Below are 24,590 nucleotides of genomic sequence, written 5' to 3'. Positions count from 1 at the left end.
TCGGGATAAAAACCCCACACTCCAAAAGCTGCCGAATATATTATTCAACAATCAAAAACAGATTAAAATATACTTATATAGCAAGATCTTCACAAGAGTACCACTAATCAGAGATTCAAAAGTAACTCAATAGTTATAAGACTCTTACACACAACCTCTACCTCATGCACCTCATATATAGTAGTGTAGACTAGGAAATTGAGGATTCATCAAAGCAAATAACAATTAGGACAATCAAAAAACCTAAAACTGTAATGAAAACAATCCTAATCTAATCAATGAAAACATGAAGACAAGATATTCAAATTGCATGAAATCAAAGCAAACCAAATGCAGATATCTCCTTCATGTGGCTCCATTGTTCTTCTTTCACCTTCCAATTTGATGTTGTTCTCACCTACAAAGTGCTGATGAAATATGTAGCATAAGGTTACTCAAAAATGTGATTGATTGATTCTATTCGAAAAAATGTCATTAAATTCCTCCTTTGATTGAAGAAACTCATCCAATTTATAGACAAATTGAAGAGAGGACAAGATTAGCATGAAATTGATATTAGAGGCAATTGATTTCAAAAATGGCAAAATTGAGTTGAAGAAAGAAGGTTATGACACCTTCTATGCCATGAATTATGACATATTGCCCATGCAAAGGTTAGAGGACTAAAAGCTTATGACATCTTGCTATGCCAACGGTATGACGCATGAGAAATTCATGCTTCCACCAAAGCACAAAAATAGGGAGAGACTGGAGAGGAATTGATTAGGTGGAAATTGAATTCAGCAAATTAGAAAATGAGGTGGAAATTAGGAATTAGGAAAATTAGAAATAAGGTGGAAATTAGTAATTAGGAAAATTAGGAAATTAGAAATTGATGAAATTAGAAAATTAGGTGAATTAATCAATAATTTTTCATTCATTAATTAATGCACAAAAAGAGGGGGAATTAATTAGCCAATTAAATAAATATTTAATTGTGACAAGAAGACTTAGAATAAATAAATAAATTATTTAACCTAGAGGGAAAATGACAAACAAGATTAAATGAATAAATCATAAAACCCTAGAAGATGAATTAGAAATACAAAGACGACAATTAGGTCTTGACAAAAGATAATTGATGTAGGATCGATTTGATCATGATTCTGACTGACAAAGGACCAGTGTTGATAAATGATTAAAATTGGTTGACAAAAATCAATGACAAATTGACCAAGATTGACAAGGAGATCAAATTGAAAAGTGCCAATTGACGAGGAACAATGACTAATTGATCCAAATTGACATGATTGAAAAGGACAAGGATCGATGATGAATTGATCGCAAAATGACGAGATTGACGAGGACAATGATCAATGACAAATTGAATGCAAAATGACAAGATTGACAAGAGGACAAGGATCGATGACAAATCAATCACAAAATGACAAAATGGACAAGAGGACAAAACCCTAATTCTATCATCGATTAGGATTGACGATGTCCAAAATGATGATACATGTGCACACACGTTGATGCAACAGGATAAGATCGACCAAAATCATGACTGAAGATTGTTATCGACAAGACCAAATTCAAAAATGAGAAAAATGAGGAATGTAGAAGAAGGACTTGATGCTCGCAAATGATAAAGACCAAGTGTGCAACATAGAAGAAATGTTAATACAACGCAAAATCCCTAAAATAAGGCAATGCGCAAATGTTAAAGTATGACTCTGCAAGCATTGACCATTTTTAGATGTCTACAAGTAGATATAATATAAGAAATCATCAAATGGTATTACAAAACCATGGTCTAAAACCACCCAATAAGGTGTAGCCGACCTTATCTCCCTTCTAGATTCCCTATGATGTGTCCCTCCCTTTTTATAGCTCATTTATGTGTCTGATGTATTTTATATTTCCTATTTCAAGAGTACAAAATTTCAGAGGCCATAACTTGGGAACCGTGTTTCTTATTGACGAACCATTTGAAGTGCCCGAAAGCTCGCGAAGTTCTCTATTGCCTCATGAATTGCTATGCCATTTATGCCCAGTTTTTAGGGCACTGTAGTGCCTCTAAATTCCTCAAAATTAAATTTAAACCTTGGACCCCTCCAAAATGGAAAATTCAATATCTTCAAAACTAGTTGTGATATTCCGATGTAACTTTACTGGAATGCTTATCTAGCCAACCAAAATCTTCAGGGAGGATTTTGCACCATTTCGTGCTCAAATGAAAACTTACTATAAAAAGTAACCTCATGTAAATGTAAGGTGGAGACACCATTTTCCCAATAAAATCTCCCACTTGTCGAACACCTTGCAAGAGAAAAGGGAGTATCAACAGAATAAATAAATTGCTAGGGGCCATGAGGCCCATAGACTCCAAACACCATCTGAAATTCTCTATGCTGATAGCCTTAGTTAAAGAATCTACAACATTCATCAAAGTTTCTACCTTAACCAGATTCACCTTGCCATCTTCAACCATATCTCTGACAAAATGATACTAAACATCAATGTTCTTGGTTCAGCCATGAAATGTCAGGTTCTTAGCTAGGTAGATTGCACTCTGACTATCACAATAAACTGTCACGGCTCCTTGTTTTATTCCAATGTTTGAACATAGTGTCTTAAAATAAATGGCCTCTTTACAAGCATGAGTAGCTATCATATACTCTGCTTCAATAGTGGACAAAGCAACCATAGCCTGTCGCTTACTCATCCAACTAATTGCACCACGAAATAAAGTAAATACATAACCACTAGTGGATCTTTTACTATCAATATCACTTGCCCAATCTAAATCCACATAATCATGAATATCAAGGGAAATCACATCTCCAACTGAATTAATATCATAACAAAAACAATACTCTAAGGTACCCTTCAAATACCTAAAGACTCTTTTGACTGCATTCTAATGAACTCTACTAGGATTAGACATATATCTGGACAAAACTCCCACTTCTTGGGAAATGTCTAGTCTAGTACAGACCATAACATACATCAAACTTCCAACTGCACTTTGGTAAGGCACTCTTCTCATGTCTTCCATCTCTGATGGGGATGTAGGACAATTTGTAATAGATAATTTCATTCCAACTATAAAAGGAACACACAATGGCCTATAATCCTGCATGTTGAACCTCTATAACATTGAATTCACATACTTACTCTGGCCTAGCCATACCTTTCAGTTCACTCTATCTCTTCTAATTTCCATCCTAAGAATGTATTTCACTGCACCAAGATCTTTCATTTCAAATTTAGCAGCGAGTTGAGACTTTAGTTCTGAAATCATACATTTCCTTTTACCAATGAATAACATATCATCAACATATAATGCAATGTACCAGAAATGATCACCATCAGTTTATAATAAACACAATGATCTGATTTAGAACACTCAAATCCCAAACTCATTACATATCTATCAAATTTTTGGTACCACATCCCAGCACTCTATTTGAGGTCATACAAAGATTTCTTTAATTTACAGACCAAATTACTTTTACCTTTCACTGCATAGTGCTCTCGCTATGTCATATAAATATCCTCCTCCAAATCACCATGAAGGAAAGAAGTTTTCACATCCATTTGCTCAACCTCTAAATCATAAGTAGTAGCAATAGAAAGCAAAAATCTAATGGATATCATTTTGGCAATAGGAGAAAATATCTCACCATAATCAACACCCTCAACTTAAGAGTAGCCTTTTGCAACCAACCTTGCTTTATACTTCTCAATACTTCCATCTCAACTAATATTTTTATTGAACACCCTTTCACAACCAACAGGCTTTTGTCCTTCAAGAAATGGTATGAGATCCCATGTATCATTCTTTTTCAAAACTACCATTTCTTCTTCCATAGCAATCTTCCAAGATTCTATATCATTCATACCTAATGCCTCTTCTACAAATTTTGGTTCATCCACATTAGTATTCAAAGCAAAAATACATCTCTAATTATCAAGTGAATACCTTTCAGGTGGTTGTCTATGTCTTGTAGTCCTTCAAATAAGCTGAGTTGGAGGTTCTTCCTCCTTTTCTAAAGATTCATAGCTAGACGAGATCTCCTCAACATCTTGCCTATCTAGGGTCTTGATTCAACTCTTTCAAGTGTAGAAGGAAATTGAATCACATCTTCCTTTTTAGTTTGTTCTGGCTGCAATGTAATAGAAGGAGACTTAATTTCTCTAGAAATAACACTTCTACTATGAATTACCTTTTGTGCAACAGGGTCCCAAAGCTTGTATCCTTTCACACCATATCTATACCCGATGAAGATACATTTCATAGCCTTGTTCTCTAACTTTTTTTGCTTCTCCTTTGGCACATATGCATATGCCTCACAACCAAAAACTCTAAGATTTCTCAATCAAGGCTTGTGACCCGACCATGCTTCCATAAGTGTTTTATCAACAAGAGCTGATGTAGGAGACCTGCTAATCAAGTAGCAAGCAGTGGCAACAACTTCGACCAAAAAAATTTGTTCTAGACCAACACCACTCAGCATACTCCTAGCCTTATCCATCAGTGTCCTGTTCATTCTTTCTGCAACTTTATTTTGTTGTGGAGAATATGGAGTTGTCTTATATCTGTTAATGCCACAGTCTTTATAGAATCTATCAAAATTATTAGAGTGAAATTCACTGCCATTATTAGTCTTCAAAATTTTAATTTTTTTTCCATTCTGCAACTCAGCTATTGCTTTAAATTCTTTAAATCAACTAAAAACTTCAAATTTACTCTTTAAAAAATATACCCATGTCCTTTCACTAAAATCATCAATAAATGAAACATAATATGCAGATTTTCCAATCGAAGGAACAACTACAGGACCAAACACATCAGAATGAATAACATCCAAAACGCCACAAGTTTTATGAGAACTTGAGTAAAACTGAATGCATTTTTGTTTTCCATAAATACAATGCTCATAGAAATCAAATTCAAGATTGCAATCATTCAAACCTTCAACAAGGTTTTTATTTTTCAAGGTCCTTAGACCCTTTTCTCCAATGTGGCCAAGCCTTTGGTGCCATAACATAGTCTTCTTTATAAGTAAATTTTCTTCAAAAGAGAAGAACACCCTTAGGTACCCAAAAGCCATTTCCATCTACTGAAGTTACTTTTTATAGAAGTGTTATTACACTCAACAGTGTATGCATATAACTTATACAAAGTGTCAAACTTGATATCTCTTGCAATTATTGTATCACCCTTAATCATCTTACATCCTACTTCATAAAAGACTACCTGCATAGCTACATCTATCAATTTTCTCATAGATAATAGATTGTTTTATAAACCAGGGATATGCAATACACCATTAATCCTTTTTATTCTACCATTAGAAAACCTGATTATAACTTTACCTCAACCAACAATGTCTAAATCTGAATCATCACCCAAGTACACCTTACCTCTATTAAATTCTTTATATTCAAAAAAAAATCTCTATTGACAGTCATATAAAAGATGCACCTGAGTCAATTAACTAGGCATCAATATCTACATGAGTTGCCAAAGCTGCAATAAATGCATCACCATCTTCCTTCTTGGAATCAAAATCAGAATCAATCTTCTTTTTCTTCTTCTTTTCTTCTTTGTAGTCCTTATAGATGTGATCTGGTTTACTACAATTCCAGCAAATGACTTTGGACTTTCCAGGAGATTTTGGTCTCCCTCTTAATTTGGACTTATTATGCTTATCATTCTTCTTGCCTTTCTCCTTAAGTCATCCATGAATAGTTAGGGCTTCCTTCAAACTGTGGGATACCTTCCTTCACATCTCTTCATCAAGTAGGGCACCCAGCACATCTTCAGACTTCAAAACAATAGAAGTACTACTAATTGTCATAACAAGAGAATCACACGAATCGGGAAAAGAACAAAGCAAGATCTGGCATTTTTCTTCTTCATTCATCTTAACACCGACAAATAGTAATTGACCCACCAACATATTGAATCCTTCCAGGTGGTCTGCAACTCATCCACCCTCTACCATATTCAAGGAATAGAATTTCTTCCTCAAGAAAATCTGATTTAATAAATATTTCACTTGATACATTTCACCAAGCTTATTCCATAGCTTCTTTGCAATGTTTTCTTCGTGGACATTCATCAGAACAGATTTTGTCAGATACAGTCTGATTATACCCTTGGCCTTTTAGTCCATAACATCATACTGAGCTACCACAATAGGATCTGAGGACCTTTGGACATTCTCATCAATAGCATCCCATATAAATTGATCTATTTTGAGATACTGACTACCATTAAATTTCTCCACCTCTATTTTCCCTGTTGAACTTGCCATCTGAAAATTCTTGCAACAAGATCAAAAAGTGTCTTCTCCACAAGCTCCCACTCAAAGCTGGATTATTTCAAAAAAATGCAACAACCCACAACTGAAACCAAATATGATCAAGTTGTTAGAGTTATCTTTTATTAGCTAATAATTATTTATTTAATTATTATCTATTAAACTCTACGCTTAATCTAAACTTAGGCATTTAATAATTATTGTAGGTATTTAATAATTATTCTATTTATTAAATACACATTATCCCTTTAGGGTTTCTTTAGGGTTGCACATATTTAGGGTTTCTATTATCCTTTTGTAAGGATTGTATTGTACTTGTTCAATATATTGATTCCCTTTTTGAATGATAATTTTCTTCTTTAGAGAATTTATGCTTTTTTGCTTTATGTGTCTCCATTCTTCTCTTGTGATAGGTATTTGCATGCAGGTGTTCTTGGGATCTCTGAAGTTGTATTTCCTCAACTTCTTCATGGTATCAAGGCCTACATCTACTGTTGCTTGTTCCTAATTTTTGAGAAGATTTTTTAGAGAAGGGTTTCAAGTTTTTTCAAAGTTTTTTATTGGATCTGGGGTAATTGTTTTGTTTCTGATCATTTTGGGCTCAAACGGACCTCATCGTTGAGCTCAGAACGCCCCAAAACCCCCATTTCCATATAAATTTTGTCAAATTTTGACAAATTTGGGTTCTAAAATTTTTTCTTTGGTTTTGCCTTTTTTTTGGCGTGAATTTCAAGAAATTCACCAAAAAAATATTTTAAAAAAATTTAGAGCAGTTTGGGCAAAAAAAGACCTCGCCGTTGGCTTCCGAAGGGCGTTTCCAATCATTTTGATATATAATTCGACCTATTTCGGTGACAAGTGCATCTGGGCCATGATTTTTTCATTGGCACATTTTACGAGGCACAAAAATCCATACGGTTGTACCTGCAAATGCGTCAGAAAATTTTTCGTCGAAAAAAAAAAATTAATTTTTTTAAAAAAAATTTTACCCTTTTTTTTGCCCTAAAAGAGGGGTTTTTTCTTTTGGCCATATCTTGGGCATACGGAGTCATTTTTTCGAAAATGAATAGGCATCGGAAAGTTGGTTCTAAATCGGACCTCATCATGTATGTTGAGAAAATACAACACCACAGGAGCCCAAATGATCTTTGCAAGCTAAAAAACCTATTACAAAGAGAAGCAAGGAAGCAAATACAGAAAAACAAATACACAGAGAATATGCTCAAAAAGAGAGAGCTCAATATTCACAACAATATGTAATGTGATTCTTACAATGAAAAGAAAGAACTCAACCTTTAATAGGTCAAGAAACCCTAAAAGGGAAAACCTAGGTTGCACATAATAATTAATTATATACACCTAAAGTTAGCTTAAGTGTAAAAGAGATAAAGGGAACTTAAATAATTAAACAAATATTGTTTAATTAATCAAGTAAAGACCCAAATACTCTAACACCCCCCCTTAAGCTAGACTTAGGGAGAAGCTAAAACCTAGAATAGCTACTGAAAGCAATAAAGATGGGTCCCGGCAACAAGGCTTGATCAGGTACCCAAATACAATGAAAAGAAAAATTAACCTTTAATAGGTCAATAAACCCTAAAAAGGGAAAACCCTAGGCTTGCACATAATAATTAATAAAATAATTAATTAATATGCACCTAATGTTAGCTTAAGTGTAAAAAGATAATTGGGAACTTAAAGAATTAAACAAATAATGTTCAATTAATCAAGTAAAGACCCAATTACTCTAACACCCCCCCCTTAAGCTAGACTTAGGGAGAAGCTAAAACCTAGAACAACTACTGAAAGCATGAAAGATGGGTCCCAGCAACAAGGTCTGATGAGGAGTTTTTCCAATTTTGCTGTTTGACTATGTTTTTTTCCAGTCAAAGTGAGGTCTAGTTTTTGCACTCTAGGAGCCATAGAATGAGCATCTGACCTCTATTTTTTGAAAAGTTTATATTTTTGGAAAGCGTGTGCTGTGTACTTTCCAATCATATGAGTTTTATTTCCAGATTCTGCTCCATGCATATTTTATTCAATTTTTTTCTTTTCAGCACTAGTGGATATCTTGGTTGTTTCAAGTCCTAGGATCTCTTCTCTAGGAAGGATGTCTCTATTTTGGTTCTCGTTTCTCTTTCCAGTCTTCTTATCATTGTAGCATTGTAATTATGCAAACGCACTGAGATAAAGTGCCATCATGCATTGTTTACTTGGAATCTTGCACATCTTGTGCCTTGTTGTACATGCACTATTGATAAAGTGCCATGAGGGGGTTGATGTTTGCCTTTTGTTTGCCATCTACCTTTGTCTAGTGAGTGTTCCTTCTATGACATTCGCCTCATGATGTGTGTCAAGTGAGTGTTCCTTCCACAACACTATGTACTTTCTCTGCACCTTCGACATTCATGGTTCTTCGTAATGCAGTTCTTGTTGGTCATTCTTTTCAGTGTACCTGTCCCTCTCCCTTTTTAGCATTATGGGGAGGTTTGTCCTATTGGTTCTAATGCTTCCTTTCTTCTATTGATCAGCTCTTCAGGCTTTGGTGTCTCATGCAATCTATTTCTTCGAGTTCAGTTGTTTGCCTTTGTTTGTCATCTAATTCGAGTAGTGTCATTTGAGGGCACTCATGTAGATTACAGTCTTCTCTACCTAGTCATGTTCTATTTTAGTGGAGGTTCTTCAGATCAGCAGTTACTCTTTGACAGTGTTTGCAGCTATTTCTTTCTTCAGTGGTGTTCTTCTTGCTTTTCCATCTCTTTTTATAGTACAGTTTTTTCCCACATGATTTTCTCTATTTCTCCGGTTCATAGAGATTTGGTTGTGATTGGGTACTTCATCAGACCTTGTTATCGGGACCCAAATTTGCCTTCATCATGTAGTTGCATTTTTTGCTTCATGCATTTAGTTTTTTAGCTACTCCCTAAGTTCATCTTAAGGGGGGGTGTTAGAGTTATCTTGTATTAGCTAATAATTGTTTATTTAATTATTAGTTTATTAAACTCTATGCTTAAGCTAAACTTAGGCATTTAATAAATATTGTAGGTATTCTAATTATTAAATACACATTATCCCTTTAGGGTTTCTTTAGGGTTGCACATATTTAGGGTTTCTATTATCCTTTTGTAAGGATTGTATTGTACTTGTTCAATATATTGATTCCCTTTCTGAGTGATAATTTTCTTCTTTAGAGCATTTATGCTTTTTTGCTTTATGTGTCTCCATTCTTCTCTTGTGACAGGTATTTGCATGCAAGTGTTCTTGGGATCTCTGAAGTTGTATTTTCTAAACTTCTTCACAAGCTTTGATACCACTTGTAAGGAAGTTAAGTAACAAAACAACTTCCTACACTAACCTTGAGAGGAGGGTAATGAAAAAAAATTATAGATCATCACAATAGTTACAAAAAATAGAAATAGATATAAGAACATTCAAACCATAACATAATGATTTACATGGGGAAAACCCTTTTAGGAGAAAAACCCCACACTCCAAAAGCTGCCAAATATATTATTTAGCAATAAAAAATAGATTACAATATACTTGCAGAGCAAGCTCTTCGTAGGAGTACCACTAATTAGAGATTTAGAGGTATCTCAATAGTTATAAGACTCTTACATACAACCTCTACCTCATGCACCTCATATATAGGAGATATAATACAAGAAATTGTCAAACGATGTTACAAAACCATGGGCTAAAACCATCCAATAAGGTGTAGCCAATATTATCTCACTTATAGATGCCCTATGACATGTCCCTCCCTTTTTACAGCGTATTTATTTGTCTGATGTAGTTTATATTTCTTATTTCAAGAGTACAAACTTCCATAGGCCATAATTTGAGAACCGTGTGTCCAATTGATGAACTGTTTGAAGCATCGGAAAGCTCATGAAGTGCTTTATTGCCTCGTAAACCTCTACACCATTTATGTCCACTTTTTAGGGTATTTAAATACCTCTAAATTTCTCGAAATCAAATTTAAACCTTTCATTGGACCCCTCCAAAATGAAAAATTTAATATCTTCAAAACTAGTTGTGATCTTGCGATGTTACTTTATCAGAATACTTTTCTAGCCAACCAGAAGCTTCGAGGAGAATTTCACAACATTTCATCCTCAAATGAAAACTTACTATAAATAGTAACCTCATGTAAATGCAAGGTTGAGACACCATTTTCCCAACAAGCTCCCTGGATAGTGATGATGTTGACATGATTATCTACAGGCTCTATACGACCCACCAAGGAGTCAAAGACACATATATAATTGGTGTAATCATAATTCACAATATTAGATCATGAGGCCTTGACTTTATCATGCTTTGGGGAAGGCTTCCTGGTACATCTTGAGTTTGTTGTTATTATTACCAATTTTTGTCATTGCTATCTTAATATCACCCTTATCAATGAGATCTTGGATTTGGTTCTTTAGTTTCATACACTTTCATGTATCATGCCCATTGATATGGTAATAGTCACAATACTCATTCTCATTATACCACCTGGGCTTAGGTTGATTAGGATCAAATAGGCAAGTTATCAAAAAAACAACAGTACTAGCCTAGACAAACTTTTGGAACACAACCTCTGTGGGCTCAGCAAGAGGAGTATACTCCCTTGGAGTCTGACTATTATATTGATGTGGTCACCCCTAGATTGAGACATTGTTGGTGGCTCTTTGAGATTGGATTTTATTTTTTTTCCAATTGTTGAATTAATGATTAGTGGTGGTGGTTTTAGGAGGATCAACCACAATTTGGACCTGCTTTGCGTCAGTGACACCATCATTGACTGTGTTCTTGTTTTTAGACCAAAAAATTGGTTTATCATTGTTATAAGAGGAAGTGTTCTGATTTGATTTATGATAATTTTTTAGAGTGCCTTCCTCTAACAAGATGCATTCAAGGGATAAGCCTTTGCTATTCAAATTTTGGAAAGATTTTATACACTAAATTGTCAAGGATTTTGATAATTCGGGTACCAGATTCTTTTGAAATAATTCAATTTGGTGTTCCTCCGGCATATCCCACTAGAAATTTTTGATGAGATGTCACCACCTTTGTAAGAAGTTGGTGAAGGTTTCTCTAGGGCTTTGTTTTTTTTTACATAGGTCCATCATGGAAACATCATTCATGATATTGTAAGCATAGTGGGTCACGAACTTTTCTACTAAGTCCCAGAAGGAAGTGATAGAACCTTGGGGCAGGGATGAGAACCACACAAGGGTGTCTCCTATAAGACTTTTAGGTAAAATTCTTCATATATATAAATCACTATAAGAGACCTCTTGACATAAGATGTGAAACTCATAGACATAGTCTCAGGGGTCACCCTTGCCTTCATACTTCGTGAACTTAGGCATCTCAAACCCTAGCAGGTAAGCTGTGACTAATATTGATGGGTCATAAGGGTAGGGACATAATTTCTCAAATGAATAAGGTTTTCTTTTGTTAGTCCATTCCTTCATGTTTTTTATGATGTTCTTCATTTCCTGAATTTTCTTGATTAAATAATGTTATGGATCTTGAACATGATGGATCGTGTTTTCCCTGGGCATCTGGTGAGTCATGGATGACACACCACAACCACTAATATATTGGTAAGATGAAGAAATGGGAATTTGAGATATGATGACCTATGTGATGGGGACTTGAGAGGTGATGATTGGATGTTACATGTGGATTGTTGTGGCATGAGAAATAGAAGCATTGATAAAATTAGTGGCATTGTTGAGGGGAATAGAATTTTAAGGATTAGAGACATGTGGGCAATTGGAAGAGTATGGGATAGAATCGTGTTAAATAATAGATGTGATTGGGTTGGATAATGACATAGATGCAAGAAAATAAGAAGAAGGTTGGAGATAAATCATGGGGATGGATACTGCGGGTGCTATGGGTTGAGGATGAATAATAGGGGCAATGATGTGACTAGTAGCAAATTCTCCTTGTGGTTGTTGATCAAGAATGGATCTATGAAAATCAGGGGGAAGGCAAGCTCCATTTTCAATGCAGGTCCTTAAGAGACCACTAGGATTTTTTTGTATGAATTTCTCCATCATTTCTTAATTGTATACCTTTAGGAATGTTCACATTTTTGAGGGAGGTCATCTTAATTGACCATGTTAGGGTCCACTTGTGGTTGTGGATCTTGATTGTTGGGTTGTGATTTTTTCCCTTGTGTGGGATCTTGTGTAGGATCTTGGTATAGGACACTATTGTCTAGCATTCCATATTTTTGTTTGGTCATCTTCTTCTTTTGAGATCGAGTTGTGACCATATAAGAATAACCTTAGGGAAAATTGTTTGGAAGAAAAAAGCTTGATGAAAGGACAACAAAAATTTTGGATTTTGATTTTATTTGAATTTGATGAAGTTGGATAATTGATTGAATGATTGATTGGGTCCTTATATTAGGACAAAGTTGATTAAGATTTCACCTTAGTCCTTGGATGAGGATTTTAGGTGGGGGATGTTGATGGTGAAAACCACAAACAAGGTGACAACCAAGTTGGGTGAAATTTAGACCTTAGGATAATGATCAAAATCTCTTTCTACTAATGATTGACTAATGATCCTAAGAAAAATAAAGATATGGGATTGAGGGTCTTGATTGACCTAAAAGATGAGCCAAAGGTACTCAGGGGAGATTCTTTCCCAAGCACAAAATCCAAATGATTAATTGATTTAAGATGGGATCTAAATATAACTTCACAAGGTACAAAACCTTAGAGTGATGTTGATTTGATTTGGATGATTGATTGAAGGATTGGATGATTGATTCATTTGATTAAGGTTTGATTTTTGTATTTATTGATGCGCTAAGTCCTTAGGAAAGGTGGATGATGAAAGATCAAAGAGGGATGATAGTGATGACTAGATTATTCTTGGGAAGGAAATGACACAATAAGTGATAGGTTCGGATGGCAAATTGTATGAGGGGATACAACCACCCTGATTTTGATGATAGTTGGTATTGAAAGACAGGTTTGATCCTTGGTGTAGGGCACAGACTCTTAGTTCATCACTAGCATCAAACGCATTGCTATGACCATGAGTGTAATCATGATATCAGTGCAAGAAGTTCCTATGTTTGAGCAAGAGTTTGTGATTGTTGTACCAAAAATTTTGATGCCTAATGAGTTGGGCTTGGGTGAGCTTCTTCTTTTTGATTGGACAGTGGATAGACTTCTTGAGATTCTTGTAAAAATTAAGTTTATGGAACATGAGTTGGAAATGAGGTGGACTGGATTCAAGCTTTGTTTATGCAAGTGCAGAATTTAGGATTTGGAATGTTGGTAAAATGTGGAGGATGAGGAAGTTGTTTGTCAATCTACCCTTGGTAAAAAAACATCAAGCTTAGCAAACACATTGGCTAAGTTTACCACTCAATAAGGAGTGGGAAAGTTATTAGGGGGCCTAGATTATCCCAAATTGATTTTACAGGTATAGTACAAGTGAAAACACTTAAAGACAACACAACTTAGGATAGAAAGTGGAAACCACTTGATAGGCTTCTTGCATAAGAAATACCTCACTCAGGAAGACAAATAGAGATTTTGGTAGCACTAGCTCCACTCCATGGCACTCACTTCTTGGGAATACCATATTCTCTTACGCAAAAGATCCAAGGATCTATTACATGGGGAATTTATGTCTCATCCAGAGCGGGTACATAAGGAGTAACTTTAGGGTACAATCTGCATCCCGTGCACTATTAAATATAGGATTTTGGCTACTAAAACTGATGTCTAGTGTAATCTCTAAGGAATCACCCATACAACAATGGATTCTTGAAGAAAGCCACTTAAGGCTCTAACTAAGCTTATCAGTGCAAGGAAGGCCCCCACATACATCGAATTCACTTAGCACTCTAGTCGCTTGACCAGCTTATTTATATAGTGGCTTAGAAGACCCGATCAAAATCGTATCGGGTGAGTCTATATCCTTGACATATCTCAATTCAAGATACTCTTGTGGGGTGATGAAATCCCCAATCAAGAAATACCCCTCAACAACTAAAATGAAAAAGAGGGTGTTGTTGATGTTGGCAATTGACACTCAATTGGTTGGTTTCACTATGTTGTCATTGATGGAAACATGGTATTGAGTTTCAGCTTCATGTTTTGGTTTAGTGGTGTACCGATAGGCACTTCATAGATACTACATTGGCACCGACACCGACACTGGCAAGATAGAAGGATTTCTTTGGTTACCAGCAATGCATACCAACATGGTTTAGTAAAGGTTATCGGTATTGGAGGCCGACATATCTTGGATCTAGCATCGGCAATTGGTTTTAATATTTATGCATTTATATTAACTGGCCAACATTTAATTTTATATTGTATATATCTTTGTAAGTCGACATAAGGCATGATAATTTGTAAAGGGTATATAGGTCATTTGAAGCTCCCTGCTTTACCTTAGGAACTCTAGAATGAAAAAATTGTGTGAGCGAGGTATAAGGTGGGTTTTAAACCTGTTTCTAAGTGTCTACATTGGGGGCTAGGGTAGCCCCCTTGCATTTCCAAACCTTCTCTCTATCTACATAACAAATAGATCATTTTGATATAGACATGAGATAGGAGATTATGAATATGCGAATGTAATATGATGAAAAATATATCAGAGAGATCATGTATATGAGGAAATTCATTTAAGGGTTATTTTGGTAAAGGGTTTAGGATTTCAGACCGGCACAAGAAGAGCTTAAAGTAGAACTATATTCTGGCATAGAAGATGCTATCTTGTTGGTATTTCAATAGAAAGGATATTGTTGGCATTTCAATAAGGATATTGAGAAGGTTTTTGGAGATTATTGATATAACTGAAGAAGGATGATTACTGTCTTAATAATATTATTTTGTCATTGATGTCAAGAAATTGATTTTCTGATTTAGTATGATGTTGCCATATCTTGAGAAGTATGTTTTGATGAGTATTAAGAGGTTGGTAAGTGACAAAGAAAGAATGTGATAATGAAGGGGAGAAATAAGTTATTCAATGGGCAACTATTACCGAGTTAGACAATGATGAGATCATGTTATTTTAATTGTTTTGATATCCTACATATGTTGTTGATTGTAAGTTTAATACTGTACTATGTCACCAAGCAAAAGAACCTAGTCGGTAAACCCTAAGGTTATTGATATCGGTTAAAGAAGGCAGAATGTCTACTGAGTGAAGTTCAGTATTAACCGAGTAACAACCGAGTTATAATAGATCGCATTGGATGAATAAAAGAATTATTTAATGAAGGATACTGATGAGTTGGAGATGAATAAATGATTGATATGTCGCGCAAGAAGTTTGTTAAGGATCTATGGCAATGGAAAATTAAGAGGAAGATCTACAATACAGATTGAACCGCAATAACCTAGCACAAGTTCCAAGGAAGGAATGCAAGTTCCAAGGTGAGGTAAAACATTTTTCTGATCGAAGGATACATTGAACCTAGTCAAGTTTGATGATCTGATGGCTAAGATTGATCATGGGAAATGTGATCAAGGAGATTAAGTGGTTATAAATTATTTATAAATAAGGAATTTTTCATGAACAATGGATGTGGGCAAATGTATGCACAATGATGCTATAGTAATGTTTGTCGAGCAAAAAAGCTTGAAGATCTGATTGAAGAATAGATTGAGAAGCCCAACAAGCCCAACAAGGGACAAGATAAGTCTTATGACAAGATTGTTTTGAGCAAATAGAATCTTCTTTAGCATTTCAGATGTGAAGTTGTAGATATATTTTATTACTGTTATTTATTTTGTAAGTGACAAAAAATCTCTTAACCAAGTGGACCTAATAGTCTTATTTGTAAATCCTCTAGCAAGGTAACATTCTAGTTGAGTGTTTGAAATCCTTTGACAAGGTCACTTCTAACAAAGTGCAAGATTCTAACAAATCTGAGGGAAATCCCTTAATCGGGTCACATCTAGCAATGTGTTTGTAATCTTTAACAGGATTTTCTTTTAACTGAGCATACTCTAGAAGGGTATATTTCTTAGTGGGTCTCAAATCCCACAGTGGTTTTTCCCTATTTGGGTTTCCATGTTAAATCTGGTGTTATATGTGTTGTGATGTTATTTGTTCATGAGTTTCAATGTTTTACAGTTTTGGCTATATATTCTGAATTATAAGCTACCGAGGTTGAATCTATTGAATATATTGAAGATTAAGTTTGTATGATTCACCCCCCCCCCCTCTCTCATCTTATTAACTATTGGCATCAGAGCTTTACAATTGGTATCAGATCTTTTGACTTCGGAAGTCAAGTTTAAAGGTACTTGAGACAAGATCCGAAGACGTATAAGAGGGATGCCCCAAAGCTGAACAAGTCAAGTTTCTCCACATGGCAGAAAAGGATGAAGTTGCACTTATCAAGAATTGGAGAATATGCTACATATTATCTGGAGAATGATTACATTGCACCGAGCACCTACCCAATGACAATGGAAGAGAGAAAGGCAAAGCAAGAACATACTCAAGCAATGATTGAAATAACATCAGCATTGATCGACTCAAAGTTTAATGATCTAGAAGGTTGTAATGATGCAAAGGCGATGTGGTCTAAGCTCATATCTGTGTACGGTGGTGATAAACATGTTCAAAGAGAAAAAGTGGATAGTCTAAGAGGACAACTTGAATCCATGAGCATGAATGAAGGTGAGAACATAACACAATACAGTACAAGGTTAAAGGAAATTGTCAATCAAATCAAAGGAGCAGGAGGAACTATTGAAGAAAAGGATGTAACAAGTAAGTTGTTGAGAACTCTTCTACCTACTTATGCCATTCAAGTCTCTGCAATCAATGAATTAAGGTTTGTACCAAACATTCCAGTCTCTTTGGATGCCACTATCAGTAAGCTACATGCATTTGAGTTAAGTAATTTTGATAACAGTGGGTCTTCGGTAAATAAAGTTGAATCTGCATTCAGTTCTTTTCATCTTGGTGAATCTAATGACTATAATGATAGAATGAATAAGTATTCTAAAGGAAATCATAGTGGAGCAAGTGAGAGATTTCGTAAAAACATGGAAGAAGTACACAAACTATATGAGGAAATCAGAAAGCAAGAAGAGTTTGAAGCACTATTGGCCAGAAGGTTACCGAGAGGCAAAGGTAAGTATAAAGGAAAGCTACCTTTGAAATGTTTCAATTGTGATAAAATAGGACATATGGCTTCTAACTGCCCTGACAAAGAATCTAGTGAAAAGAGAGAATACCGAGAAGACAAACAAAAAGACAATCACTAAAAAGGACACCAAGACTTCAGAAGGAGAGATAAAAAGACATGCCTAGTAGCTAATGAGGAATCCAACGATGATAAATCTGATGAAACTAAAATAGAGGAAGTTGTTTATGTGGCTATTAAAGATGGATCAGATGAAGAAAGGTATGAAGAAAAATCCCTAATATCTCACATAAATAATAATGATTCTTGGATCATAGTCCATAGACAGTGGATGCTCACATCACATGATAGGTGATAAACACAAGTTTGTTAAATTAGAAGATTATGATGGAGGTTATGTAAGATTTGGTAATGATGCACCATGTCCAGTGAAAGGTAAAGGTTCTATCACACTTCTTGACAATGCTAATTGTAATAATGTATACTGGGTTGAAGGTTTGAAATACAATTTGTTGAGTGTAGCACAGCTAAACAATACAGGATACCGAATAGAATTTCAGAAGGGAATTGTCAAAGTTCATGACAAACATGGAAAGTTGGCTGCTACTGGGACACAAACAAAAGGTAATACATTTCACCTTGACTCAACTCGGAACAATTGTCTGTATGCTAAAATAGAAGATACCCGGTTATGGCATAAAAGGTTTTGTCATGTAAATTTTGATAATCTAATCAAAATAAATAAGAAGCACCGAGTAAGAGGTCTACTGAGTCTGGAAAAACCTAAGAATGCTATGTGCCAAGGATGCCAGATGGGTAAGATGACAAGATCAAGCTTTACAAGTAAGTCCTACACTTCTAAAGGAATTTTAGATCTTGTACACACTGATCTTTGTGGTCCCATGAAAGTTCAAAGTTATTATGGTGATAAATATTTCATATTATTTGTGGATGATTACTCAAGGATGATGTCAGTTATGTTTTTAAAAGAAAAATCAGAAGATTTTCAAATGTTTAAATGGTACAAGGCAAGAGTTGAGAATGAAATAGGAAGACAGCTGAAATATATTAGATCTGATAGAGGAGGAGAGTTCACTTCTGATGAATTTAACTTATTCTGCAATGATCATGGTATAAAAAGGCAAGTATCTGCACTAAGAACTCCACAGCAAAATGGGATAGCTGAGAGAAGAAACAGATCTATTGTAGATTGTGCCAGAACCTTGATGATTGAAAAGAGGGTACCTCAAACATTTTTGAGAGAAGCAATAAGCACTGTAGTTTACACCCTGAACTAAGTACAACTGAAGAAAGGAACTATGAAGACACCATATGAAATCTGGTATGACAAGAAACCTAATGTAAGTTATTTTAAAATCTTTGGAAGTAGATGCTACGTTCACAAAGATGACAGAAATGGAAAGTTTGATCAAAAAAGTGAAGAAGGAACATTTCTTGGTTATTCCTCTCAAAGTAAAACATTTAAATGTCTGATCAAATCATCTAACAAAATAGTGGAAAGTGAAAATGTGAAAGTTAATGAATTTGCAGAAAGAAATGATGAAGGAAATTCCAGAGAACCAGAAAATTATGAAGAGTTTGTTTATGTTCAACTGAGAAATCCTACCAAGAAAGTTGTTGAAGAAAATGAAGATAATATCCAATTACCAAGTGATGAAGAAGATCATACAGAGCCTACCGAGCCTATATTAGCCAAAAATGTTAGAAGAAATCACGCATCAAGTCAGATTATAGGAGATAAGGATGATCCAATGATGACAATGAACAAACTAAGACAGAACACATGTCTGATATTTGAATTTGAACCGAGAATAGTAAAAGAGGCATTTAACAATGAAGATTGGGTAAATGCTATGACAGAAGAGATTGATCAAATCAAGAAGAATGAAACATGGACATTGGTCCCAAGACCGAAGGACAAAAATGTAATTGGTACAAAGTGGATTTTCAGAAACAAGCTAAATGAAAAAGGTGAGGTCATTCGAAACAAAGAAAGACTATTTTGCAAAGGTTATGCTCAAGAAGAAGGAATATATTATGGTGAGACTTTTGCACATGTGGCTAGACTTGAGGGAATAAGAACATTGTTGGCATATGCTGCTTTCAAAAATTTCAAGGTATATCAAATAGATGTTAAATCTGCATTTTTGAATGGTATACTAGAAGAAGAAGTTTATATTGAACAACCTGAAGGATCTGCTGAAGACAAGAATAAAGATCAGGTATGTAAATTGAACAAAGCTTTATATGGTCTGAAACAAGCACCTAGAGCATGGTATGAGAGACTGCACTCTTACTTAATCAAGATTGGTTTTATAAGAACAAGTGAAAACAACAATATGTACATGAAGAATGATGAGGACAATGGAATATTGATCTCAGCCATATTTGTTGATGATATTATTTTTTGTGGAAATGATTCTCTATGCAAGAACTTTGGAAATGAAATGTGCAAAGAATTTGAGATATCATTAATCAATGAGATAAAGTATTTTATAGGTTTACAAATACTACAAATGAAAGATGAGATTTTCATTACTCAATCCAAATACATAAAGGAAATCTTGAAGAAATTTGGAATGGAGGATTCTAAACCTGTAAGTACTCCTATGACTACTAACTGTAAACTATCAAAGAATGATGAATCTGCATCTCTTGATGAGACACTTACCTATCCATGATTGGAAAGTTGCAATATGTTGTACATAGCAGACTGGATAAAGCACATGCAGTAGGAATAGTTGCAAGATTTTCTGTAGATCCCAAAGAAACCCATACGACAGCAATCAAGAGAATTTTCAGATACCTGAGAGGCACTGAAGATTATGGCTTAGTATATAAAAAGAGGAATTATTTTGATTTAAAAGTTTATATTGATGTTGATTGGGCAGGAAACATTGATGACAGGAAAAGCACAAGTGGTGGAGCTTTCTTCTTGGGAGAAAGACTAGTAAGTTGGCTTAGCAAGAAACAAGGATGCATTTCACAGTCAATAGCTGAAGCTAAATATGTCATTGCAGCATTGAATTGCACCAATATAGCATGGATCAAACAACTATTGGAAGGGATAAATGAAAATGTTACCGAGCCAGTAACTATATTCTGTGATAATACTAGTGCCATTAACATTTCAAAGAATCCGATAATGCACTCTAAGACAAAGCATATGTCTATAAAGTATCATTATCTCAGAGAAGAAGTTCAAGAAAAGAAAGTTGTGCTAGAGTATGTTAGCACAAAGGAACAAATTGCAAACATCTTCACTAAACCACTACCACGGGACACTTTTGAGCATCTCAGAAGCAAGTTAGGGGTCCTACCCCTGTCTTCTACTCACTTACAGAATTCAATGAAAGCATCAATTCTATGACTCTACAGGACAACTACTTATGAGTTGATGCTGCTTTACACACTTTAGGAGGTTGCCTAAAGTTGTGCAGGAAATAGTGATCATTGACAAAGCTGCTCTGACCAAGACTGAGATGATACATGTGTAACACAGCAAGGCAATCACTTCATAGGGGAAGAAACCATGAATTAGTTCTTTTTCTTTTTGGCATTGTTGTCAAAGGGGGAGAAAACTAAATGGAGAAGATAATAGAAAACTAATGACAGGGGGAGAAGACTTCGGGAGAAGGTTTAAACAGCTCAAGGATAACAGGAGAAGTCTAAACATCAATATGAATCTGAATCAGTTGGAATAAATCAAGTTGGTATTGCCATTTAAAGTTGGTATTTCCATCAATGCCAAAGGGGGAGATTGTTGGCATTTCAATAAGGATATTGAGAAGGTTGTTGGAGATTATTGATATAACTGAAGAAGGATGATTACTATCTTAATAATATTATTTTGTCATTGATGTCAAGAAATTGATTTTCTGATTCAGTATGATGTTGCCATATCTTGAGAAGTATGTTTTGATGAGTATTAAGAGGTCGATAAGTGACACAGAAAGAATGTGATAATGAAGGGGAGAAATAAGTTATTCAATGGGCAACTATTACTGAGTTAGATAATGATGAGACCATGTTGTTTTGATTGTAAGTTTAATATTGTACTATGTCACTGAGCAAAAGAACCTAATCAGTAAACCCTAAGGTACCTAGTCGGTAAACCCTAAGGTTATCGATATCAGTTAAAGAAGGCAGAATGTCTACCGAGTGAAGTTCAGTATTAACTGAGTAACAACCGAGTTATAATAGATCGCATTGGATGAATAAAAGAATTATTTAATGAAGGATACTGATGAGCAAGAGATGAATAAATGATTGATATGTCGTGCAAGAAGTTTGTTAAGGATCTACAGCAATGGAAAATCAAGAGGAAGATCTACAACACAAATTGAACCGCAATAACCTAGCACAAGTTCCAAGGTGAGGTAAAACATTATTCCGATCAAAGGATACATTGAACCTAGTCAATTTTGATGATCTGATGGCTAAGATTGATCATGGGAAATGTGATCAAGGAGATTAGGCGGTTAGAAATTGTTTATAAATAAGGAATTGTTGATGAACAATGGATGCAGACAAATGTATGCACAATGATGCTATAGTAATGTTTGTCGAGCACAAAAGCTTGAAGATATGATTGAAGAACATATTGAGAAGCCCAGCAAGCCCAACAAGGGACAAGATAAGTCTTATTACAAGATTGTTTTGAGTAAATAGAATCTACTTTAGCATTTTAGATGTGAAGTTGTAGATATATTTTATTACTATTATTTATTTTGTAAGTGACATAAAATCTCTTAACCAAGTGGACCTAACAGTCTTATTTGTAAATCCTCTAGCAAGGTAACATTCTAGTTGAGTGTTTGAAATCCTTTGACAAGGTCACTTCTAACAAAGTGCAAGATTCTAACAGATCTGAGGGAAATCCCTTAACCAGGTCACATCTAGCAATGTGTTTGTAATCTTTAACAGGATTTGCTTTTAACCGAGCATACTCTAGAAGGGTATATTTCTTAGTGGGTCCCAAATCCCACAGTGGTTTTTCTCTATTTGGGTTTCCACATTAAATCTAGTGTTATATGTGTTGTGATGTTATCTGTTCATGAGTTTGAATGTTTTACAGTTTTGGCTATATATTCTGAAGTATAAGCTACCGAGGTTGAATCTGTTGAATATATTGAAGATTAAATTTGTATGAGTCACCCCCCCTCTCTTATCTTATTAACTATTGGCATCAAAGCTTTACAGCTCACACTTCTCCAGATTGTAGTTTGGAATTTTATGTAGTCAATGAGGCTCCTTTTGTGATTGAGCATTATGCTCTAGGCTGTAAGCCTTCCTGCAAGTGTAGGCCCCTCATATTTTGTAATATCTCTTCATATGGCCAGTGGATTGATATTGTGGGTCACAAATCCTACCGTAGTTTTTTCTCTTTGAGGTTTTCCATGTTTAAATCTATGTGTTATGGTTCTCATCTATGTGATTGGCTTATCGGTTGCTTTACTTCTTTCAATTCTGCATGTACCGGTATATCGGTTAGTGTATGAATGTTTTAATAAGGCTAAAATTAATCATTCTAGAATAACACTGATTTACCCCCCCCCCCTCTCAGTGTTATTGGATTCCAACAATTGGTATCAGAGCCTTGTGCCTTGGAGGAAATTTAATAGCTTGAGGAAGATCCTGAATCGGGAATCCTTGGATATGGCTTTGGAGAAACAACTTGAGATGGAACTTGAAGATTATGATGTTGAATGGTTGAAGAACTTAAAGCTACAAGATGAACTGAATTCTACTAAGTAAATCATTCTTGTCCTACAAGAGAGGCTATCATCTATTCAAGCCAAGAGGAAGGAAATTTTTCAAAATCAAGATGATGAAGAGAAAGATGCACTTAAGGAACAATGTCATAAATTGAGTCAGGAGAACATGGTCATGAAAAATGAAATGCAAGTTATAACTATGAGGATGTCTAAGGATATTGAGGACAAAAAAAATAAGAAAATATTGTTGTATCCCTAAAGAACAAACTTGAAGAGTGTGGAAGGTTGGTTCATGAGAATGATATGTTGAGAACTGATTTAGTACAATCCCAGAGTAATGAACAAGATCTTGAGAGACAAATGATAATTCTGAGAGAAGATTTAACTACTGCAAGTGAGTATAAATAAAAAATCAAGATTAGCTCAGCACAGCTAAATGAGTTATTGAAGAGACAAAGGTAGATTGGAGATTATAGAAGACTTGGATTTGAGCAAAGATAAAGTTTCGGTACTACTAATGAAGATCAAAACCATAAGGCATCGGTAAGGCAATTTAATGCTTATAAATTCAATGGTATATATTTTTTTTGCAATAGATTTGGTCACATGGCTAGAAAATGTAGAAAGAAAGCAAATCAGAACCCCGATTCTGCTCCCAGTAAATGTTTCAAATGCAATAGGTATGGTCATAAAAAAAAAATTGCAAAATGAATGTTAAATAATATGCATGTGGAAAATTTAGACATATGGCTAATCAATGAAGGTCAAGCAATTTCACAAGTTTTAGCAAAGAAATTCAAAGGAACAATGTTACATGTTATGCATGTAATGAGGTTGGACATATTGCTAAATTCTATAGAAGTAGAAATCCACTAGTTGGTAATGGAGGATCAAATGAGAAAGGGAAAGAGAAGGTTAGTGAAATCCAGCAAGATCATACTCAGAGATGAATTAGGAAGAATGAAGAACAATCATCAGATAGGAATGTCCTGGTTACTTATCTGGTAGAGGAGGCTGCTCCTGCACTGATGGGTAGCTCATCCAATAACTAAGGCAGATGCCTTAAGGGTAGGCAAAATTCATGAAAATGTTGCATATGCCCCGGAAAGAGGTTCTTGAAGATGTTCCAGATATTGGAAATGATTATCTGGCATGGATATGTTTTGTATGAGATCTGGAATCTTTCATTGGTAGTCATTTATGTCAATGAAAGATTAGGGTTTTTATCGGAGGTTAAAAGGTCGAATTGACTTAATTATTGATCACCTTGCATTCAGAGCAACTTCAGAGCGATTTAGAGAGACTAAGAGTGATTAAAATAAATTCAGAGCAATCAGATTTCTCCTTGAGCAATTTCACCGGCATCTGGAGGAATTTGTTGGAGGTTTTCACCAA

The sequence above is a fragment of the Cryptomeria japonica genome, chromosome 11, assembly GCF_030272615.1.
Source record: "Cryptomeria japonica chromosome 11, Sugi_1.0, whole genome shotgun sequence".
In the NCBI taxonomy this organism is placed as follows: Eukaryota; Viridiplantae; Streptophyta; class Pinopsida; order Cupressales; family Cupressaceae; genus Cryptomeria; species Cryptomeria japonica.
The sequence above is the reverse complement of the archived record's forward strand: the minus strand, read 5'-3'. Positions refer to the sequence as shown.